This window comes from Spermophilus citellus, assembly GCF_964194105.1.
Source record: "Spermophilus citellus genome assembly, chromosome: 2".
In the NCBI taxonomy this organism is placed as follows: Eukaryota; Metazoa; Chordata; class Mammalia; order Rodentia; family Sciuridae; genus Spermophilus; species Spermophilus citellus.
Window position 1 is genome coordinate 27506290 of NC_138183.1, and position 8565 is coordinate 27514854.

The window sequence follows — 8565 nt, forward strand, 5'->3', positions numbered from 1 at the left end:
CACCTCTTTGCTGCTTACATCGATCTTGGTCTCTGGTGGTCTTTTGAGGGTCCTGAATTCGAGAATATATATATTATATATATTATATATCTGCTCTTGTAACCGAATTCTTGAATCATCTCACACATGAGCTTTGCAGGGGACACTATATCCAAACCATAGCTGAGATCTTGCTTCTAAGGCCGTTCAACCTCCTTTAATTCATAGTGCACACTATGCCAAAGTGCCATAGTTTGGGGTATTGTGTTCCAAGCCCCAACAACACCAAACCACTGGATCTGATAACCATCTTGTCTTTTCTGTTTGTTTGCTCTCTCTGGCTTTAATCCCAGATGTGACAATGAACTTTGATTCTTACATTTCATTTGCCTTTGGTCATTTCCATTGTGCTACCTTGAAAACTGATCCTGGGCAAAACACCCAAAGCTATTTGGACTTGGCTTTTGGCATCCTGCTCATATATAACCTCATATATAACTCTAACCTCATATATAACTCCTTTTTCATGATTTGTTTGTTTTTATTATGCTCATTTTAATAGTAGCAGCTCTTAGAGACTATAATGCTGTATAACTCGAGTAGAGAGGATCATTCACATCATATTCTGCATTCAGTGATCACTGGGTTCTGACTTAGGGGGTATCTTTCCATGTACAGGACACAAAGGGAAATAAACTGCCAGAATAAATTCAGTAATAAACTCTGTAGCTTAATATTAATGTCTATTAAGTTTTATGAAACTACTAACCTTATGCAAATATAAGCACTTTCTATTCATCAAGGTTTTAAAAATATATATATTAGAATTTTAAATCTTCTAGGTTTAAAAAAAAACTCTATCACTACTGTTCTCATAAAGAAGTCATGTTTTCACAAAACTGTCTGTGATAATTGATTAGAATTCAGTCAGTTTTGGAATTTGAAGCTTATCAAACTCCCAAGACTGCAACTGACATCTGCCAACCCCTAACCCTTCGTTTATGATGAGAATTTGACAAAGGGATGTGGATAGAGCACCAGAAATCTGACAAGGCAGCATTACATCAGCAAAACAAAGCCAGAAAACTAGCATCCAGACTAAGGTTTTCAAGTGTTCTTTGTTGTTTAGATTGCTATGTATTAAACTAGCAACAAAACTTTGAAATTGACCCAGAATAGTCAACCATCTAAGAAAATTAATGTAATACCAATAAGGAAAACTTTTCAGACTAAACAAAACAAAAACAAAAGCAAATAAGCAAAAAATTCCCAAATCAATTACAAATTGAATAAACACATTTAAATGGTAAGAAAATATTTGGGTTCATCTGAAATCTACTTCTAACTCTGACATTCCACTCTTCATCCCAACCAGGCTCTGAGGTTATGAGATTATAAAAATGTTTTCTAGGGCTGGGGATGTGGCTCAAGCGGTAGCGTGCTCGCCTGGCATGCGTGCGGCCTGGGTTCGATCCTCAGCACCACATACCAACAAAGATGTTGTGTCCGCCGAGAACTAAAAAATAAATATTAAAAATTCTCTCTCTCCTCTCTCACTCTCTCTTTAAAAAAAAATGTTTTCTAGCTTTAAAGAGGGGAGGAAAGAGCAGAAATGAAATCCTCCTTTCTTTTCTTCTCTTGGTGAGAACTGATTATGGTTGCAAGTTCACTGCTGCCCATTTAGCCTATTTCTGGGTGGCAGGAAGGGGGTCATGGTGAAGTGAGTGAGCACCCAACTGAGAAGTTTTCCATCTTTCATTAATTTTAGGATAGGTAATCTTTTCAGTTCCTTAATTGAACTGTGAATTACAAGAGTCTCTCAGAACAGGAACTGGAACTCAATGAAAGGTCCCAGAGGGAATAAGGGCTCTGGAAAAGGAGAGAGACTTGTTCCTCTGCAAGCTGTAACAGGGACAGGTGTGTGGCAGACAATCTCCAGGGAAGATGTCTCCAACTGCTGAGGCTTTATTACCCAAGGGGAAAACCAGTTTAGGAACTAATTAGAAAGGGGTTGGGAGTTTGGCTCAGTGGTAGAGTGCCTGCACACCAAAAAGCCCTGGATTCTACTCCCAGTACTGCAAAGAAAAAAAAAAAAAAAGCTCATTAGCAGAAATGCTGAGTGCCAATCAGCCAAGGGAGTAAGAACCTAACAACAAACAGGGTCAGACTCCAGACTGATGATAGACACCAATGCAGGGAGTTTATTTTAGTATCTTGACTAAGAGAAGAAGGCGCTGAATGGTCTAAACACACAAGAATAGTGACTGGAAAGTTCAAGGCTAAAAGTGAGCTGAGGTTTATCAGAATACTTGTCTAGATTGTTCCATTAGCACACTTTCTCTTACCCATTTGACAATTGAAAGTAGCCTTTTCAACATCACAATGCATGAAGGCCTTTCAAAGGCTATTTGTCTAAAACATTACAGTCCTACTTAGATGTGAAAGAATGTTGTTGATGTCCTAAGGTCTCCTCCAGACTTTTGTGAGGAGCATGCTGGGAAAGGGGGGAATGTTAGATCTGAAGTCAAAAGCCCAGTGCTTAACTGGAAGATTCTTGTTAAGTGAGCCCTTTAACATCTCTGAGTCTCAGTTTCAGTACTTGAAAGCGGGGATTGAAAATACTTGTCTAATTTATCTTACAATCTGTTAGCAAAATTAAGTTATATACTTATAGTGTATATTTTGATAAATTATAAAACTTTATACAAACTTAACTTTTAAAACCACATGTGGCAGGGCTGGGGATGTGGTAAGAAACCAGCCTCTACCTCAGAGCCAAGCATGTCCAAGGAAGGGGGCATGATCCTTATCCTTGGAAAGACCCACAGAACACTCCTAGGCACATACCCACCCTGCTGAGTTGTTTATCTATAAATAACAGGAGAGATCTGCTGTGCCAGGTGTCCCTGACTCAGTCAGGCTAGGTGAGGACCCATAGCAACCCCCCAGCAGCCACCAATCAGCCTGAGACAGGGAAAATACCTGGGATGCCAGATGACCCTCCCAGTAGTTTATGGTGGTTGATAACATGTTGGGAAACCATGTAGTTTGGCACGTATATCCCTCGTGGCCTAAACCAATCAGTTCAAAGGAATCTCCCTCTTGTACTAACCAATCACCCCTACCCAACTTGTTCCTGCCAGTGAATGTGCTAATCATGTTTTAGAGTTGTTATTTGATTTTCCCGAAGTGTGTGATGATTTGCTAAGAGATGCTATGATGTATGTGAAGTCCCTGCCTTCCCCAAAGAGTGTATAAAACTGCTGCAAACCCTGGGCTTGGGGCCTCTCAGCGTCACCAGTTGCTGTGTGCGTGCGCGGAGGACGGAGCTAGCACGCAATAAACACCTCTTTGCTGCTTACATGGAAGAGTCTCTGGTGGTCTTTTGGGGGTCCCGAATTTGAGCATAACAAGAGGTGGAGCACTGGCCTAGTATGCGTGAGGCACTGGGTTCAATCCTCAGCATACATAAATGTAAAATAAAGATATTGTGTTCACCTATAGCTAAAATATAAATATTAAAAAAAAACAAGTGGCAAATCATGGAGGATGACTAGCAGAGTCAGCCAACATGAGGTAACGAAAGCTGAGGAATCATAACCACCTCATTGAGGTTTTTTCTAACTTCTGTCCCTACAAAATCTTTCCCTACCAAAGTATCAAGTCTAAAGGGCAAAAGCAAAAATCTCGACAACTTCATGCATCCCAGGGCTTGGTAAGCATCATCCTTAATAGAGAGTATCTGCCAATTAATATTTGTTGAATTGTAACACTGGCTGTAGCTTCCAAATTTATGTTTATTAGCCAAGAGGTTAAATATAAGGAAATTGGGAAAGGAAAGAAAAAAGCAGCCTTACTTTATAACAGGGGAAAACAGCCCTGTCATTGTGGTCCTTGCTGTACCCTGTTCCTTCCTGAGGGCAGCCGGTGCCGGCCACTCTACACTGTCAAGAGCTCTGTAGGTTTCCCAGAGGAGCAGCTTTGTGCGGCTGAACATAGGACCTGCATTCTTCTTGCACTTTTGGGGGGTAGGTTTACTGACAAAGTCATTGTCCCTCTCTTCCTGGCCTTAGCTCTCTGCAGATCTAGTTATGCTGTTTAGGTTAATGAAGTACAAATTAACATAATCCGATTAGATTAGCTGCTGAGGGGTCTTTGGTCTGAAAAGCAGAGAGAAGAAAAGTGTCTCACAAAGAGGGGAGCCTGGAGCATGGGAGGGGAGGGGGAACAATTGCTCCTGTGCCCCTGGCCTGAATGCTTGCACCTGCACAAACCCTCTTGTAAATAAGGACTCTCAGATGGTATTAAAGAGGGACTGAGGAGTCCAGGGAGCTCCAGGAGGTAAGCATGGTAGAGAGAAAGGCAAGACAGCAGCTCTGCATCCCATTAATTGATTTATCTGGATTGGCAAAGCCAGGGTTGCTGACAGAAGAGAATGTCCGTTTGATTCCTACTCAGCATTGAGAGTGGTCAGCCCTGTAATCTGATCTATTGAGATAACATCTTAGAATCCCTGCAAGAGACTGATAAGGGGTTTACTTACAGGGAACAAAGTGCATTGGATGTTTGATTTTAGCACTTTCTGAATTGGACTTCTGTATCTTTCCTTTATTTCTGGAAAAGAAAAAGAAAGCTAGGTGATGGTTTTAGGCCTTTGGGTAATTTGTACTTAAAAACCACAAAAGACAAACCCAACAATCAACTGTTGACTGCCCTTTTCTTGACTACAGACAGTTTGGAGGAAAATTGAAGTTTTCACTATTTTTGAAAATAAGAAAGGGACTCTAACCTAGGTGTGCTGTGGATGTTGAGTTTCAAGCAAATGGTTTTGTTTTTGCCATTCTTAGTGGAGGAAAGACTTTTCTTTCCAAAAATCTTAAGGAATACTGAGATACACTTACTGGGGACCCAGAACTAAATGCAACAGTTTACTTGATTCTCAGGGAACATCTGAATGTGTCTAACTCCATGGGAATAACAGAAAGCCTTCTGTGAGGACTGACTTACGATGTGATTCACATCTAAGGTCAGGGGAAGAAGTAAAGGAGTCACCTCCAAGTAGAGATGGCTCTTTTCTATTGAGCAATCTTCCTAAATGCCAGTCAAAGTAATTTAAACCTGAGCACAACAGAACCTATCACTACTTTTGGATAATTTTTCTATTACCAAATCTTCATCTGATAGAAAACCCAAAACACCAAGCAGATTACTCTGTGGTTTGAAAAAAAATTTTTGTTTTCAATCATTGCCTGCCTGCAGTGAAGATTTCTTTCACAGGCAGTTTTTGTCCTTAAAGCCAGAAATATAGTAAAATAAATTTGGCCTTTGCTGCCCAGCAGACCTGGGTTCAGAGCCCAGCCTTCCTTTTTGCTAACTGTGTGCTCTCAGGTTTGTCTTTGAGACTCTTCTAAGCCACAATGTCCCCCAAATTGTAAGCTGGAGCAAAAACCTCCAATAAATATATGTTAGAAAGATTAAAGATTGCATTTATAAAATATCTGACCCAAAATAGACACACAATGAGTATTAACAACCCTTGCTTGAGGTGTTTGTACTTTGACTTTCCTCCCAACCAAAACCTTCCATATTCAGATACACACACATCATGTGTCCATGATACCCAAGCACAGGGCACAGAGCTTTTTAGTCCCACGGGCTATGTTTTCTCTACTTTGTCTTCCCTGTTGTTTTACCAGTACATCTATTCTTTTCAATTTCTGTGATGGAGCATCTTTGCTCCTGGAGCCAAGTGCCACACAGGCTCTCAGGGAGAAACAAAAGAGATGCTGCAGGGTTGTTTCAGAAGGTCTAGAGCCTGGGGAAGAAGTTCAGTCTGTGAGGCAGAGAGGAAAACAATTTCTACCTGCTAAAAGCCAGGGTGAGCCTGTTGAATATAGCATACCATAAGTGTGAGATGGGAATCTTGAAATCTCATATCTAGAGGAAAGAATAAGAAGCAGATCAGGAAAAAGCTTTGGACGCTCATTAGCTCTAACAGCCCTTATCTTCATCAGGCTTCAATGGAAACATTGCATTTCATACATCCTCTTGTATGGAGCAGCTGGATATGGCATACAAGGAGTGCAGTAAGGCATCCTTAGTAGACAAGGCACTCATCTATATAAATTAATATTGTGACTTCCCACATAGATTTTACCAAAATTCCTTTGCAAAAAAGTCTGACTTTTAAGCAGATTTTTTTTTTATCGTGATCAAGATGTAGAAGAGGACATAATTTCACTATATGAAAACTCTGACCAAATAAGATTTATCAAATGATGTATGGAAATATATTGATATTATATATCTCATTAAAATTTACTAACTGGTCTTTATTTGAGGGAGGGGCCAGTAAAAACTGTCCTGCCTTCTGTGCCCCAGAAGGTTGGACCTTACAAACCACTCTGGTCTCCCTCACGACAGGGCCTAATAGCCAGAATCCAAAAGGACAAAAGTCTCAGAGTGAATGGGAACTTTCTAAATATGACTCAAAATACGAACCATAAAATAGACAAATTTTACTACATTAAAATCAAATTCTTTTGGGGGATTTTTATGTTTTGCTTTTTGTTTTGTTTTATTTTGTTACTGGGGATTTAACCCAGGGGCACTTAACCACTGAGCTATATTCCCAGACTCCTTTTTATTTTTTATTTTTTTATTTTGAGCAGAGTCTTGCTAAGTTGTTCAGGATCTTGCTAAATTGCTGAAACTGGCCTCAAACTAGTAATCCTCTTGCCTCATCCTCTTCAGTTGCTGGGATTACAGGTGTGTATCAACGCATGTGGGTGAAATCAAATCTTATATATGGCAAACAGTATAAATAAAACCACAGGACAAATAAAATATTGGGGAAACATATTTATAACTCACATAACAGAAAAAGTGTTTCTAGAAACTAGAAAGAAAAAGTTGAACAACCCAATAGATATAAAGGCAAAAGCCATCTAAGACAGTCTGTAGAAACAGAATTATAAATGACCCATAAACATATGATGCCAGCTCATTCATAATTTTAAAAAATGCATATTAAAACCATAGTCAGGGTTGTGGCTCTGTGGAAGAGTGCTTGCTTCACATGTGTGAGGCACTGGGTTTAATCTTCAGCACCACATAAAAACAAATAAATAAAATAAAGGTATTGCTTCCATCTACAAGTAAAAATATTAAAACAAAACACAGTCAGATAACATTTTCACCTATCAGATTGGCAAGTATCCCAGCAATTGTCAACCATACTTGTAGGTGAATTTGTGTTTAAAGAAGAATGCTCATGTTGCTGCTAAAACAGCACTATCTTACAGATATACATGCTTACCGGTATAGCACCTGCAAGCTTGGAAATCAAATGTGTTGAAGGATATTTATTGCAGCATTGTTAGGATCAGCAAAACCAGAAACATCCCAAGAGTCCCTTAATGAGGGACTAGCTAACATTGTGCATCTACATGATGTAATACATATAGATATAATACATGCAGATACACATAATGTAATACATATAGATGTTAAAAAGAATAAGAAAGTCCTCTATGAATTGGGAAGATCTCCAGAATATAACAGTAAGAGGGATAAACAGGGCTGGGGATGTAGCTCAGAGACAGAGCACTTGCCTAGCATGCAAGAGACCCTGGAAGCAATTCCTAGCACAAGAGAGAGAGAGAGAGAGAGAGAGAGAGAGAGAGAGAGAGGGAGAGAGAGAGACTGAGAGACACCTCATAGTTGTATTTGCATAAAGAACCACTGATGAATAAAAGTAGAAGTAGATTGGATGGATAAAGGATCAACCAGGATTTTTCCAGTGTTTATCAATATCTTGCCATTTTGCCCAGGCTGGCCTACAACTCCTGTGCTCAACCACTCCTCCTGCCTCAGCCTTCTGCATAGCTAGGACCAAGGGCACAGATGTATACCATCAGGTTTGGATCAAAAGTTAGAGATTTTTGAAACACTTCATAATTTATAAACATGGCAGTTGAACTGAGACCATTTTAATTTGAGTATACCTACATAACCACAAACAATAGAATATATACATTTTAACTTATATATTTACACATTTGGCTCACCCACTTCAATGTTTTACCTGACCAGGTGACACTGATTTTACTATTTTTTTAGACAGAAGAACATGGGGCGGGGTGGGGGGGGGATGATGACAATTTTGAAACTTTTTTAATTTTAAAGTTTTGCTAATTTTTACATCCCAATAGTAGTGCTGGGGATCAAACCTAGGGCCTCTCAAATGCTAGACAAGAGTTCTACCGGTGAGCTATACGCCCCAGCCAAACCGTATTCTATAAATTTCTATAATATATTTCCTCTGTAAATATATTTTCATAGGGCTCCAAAGTAAAACTGGTTTTTAGAAGATGACAGTCCCAATTTGGCAAATACTCTTTATTCTGTCCTTAGCTGCCTGCTCCCCTTTGTCTTTCAAAATCTGCTCATCCGGGGACAGAGCACTTTTGGCTTTACTCATACTGCTTAAAAGCTTTAGTCTAATAGAAGCCAAAGAGGGAGCATGTCTGGGGCCTGTCCCATTGGAGCATTACCATGCCATACAATGAGATGGGAGGCACTCCC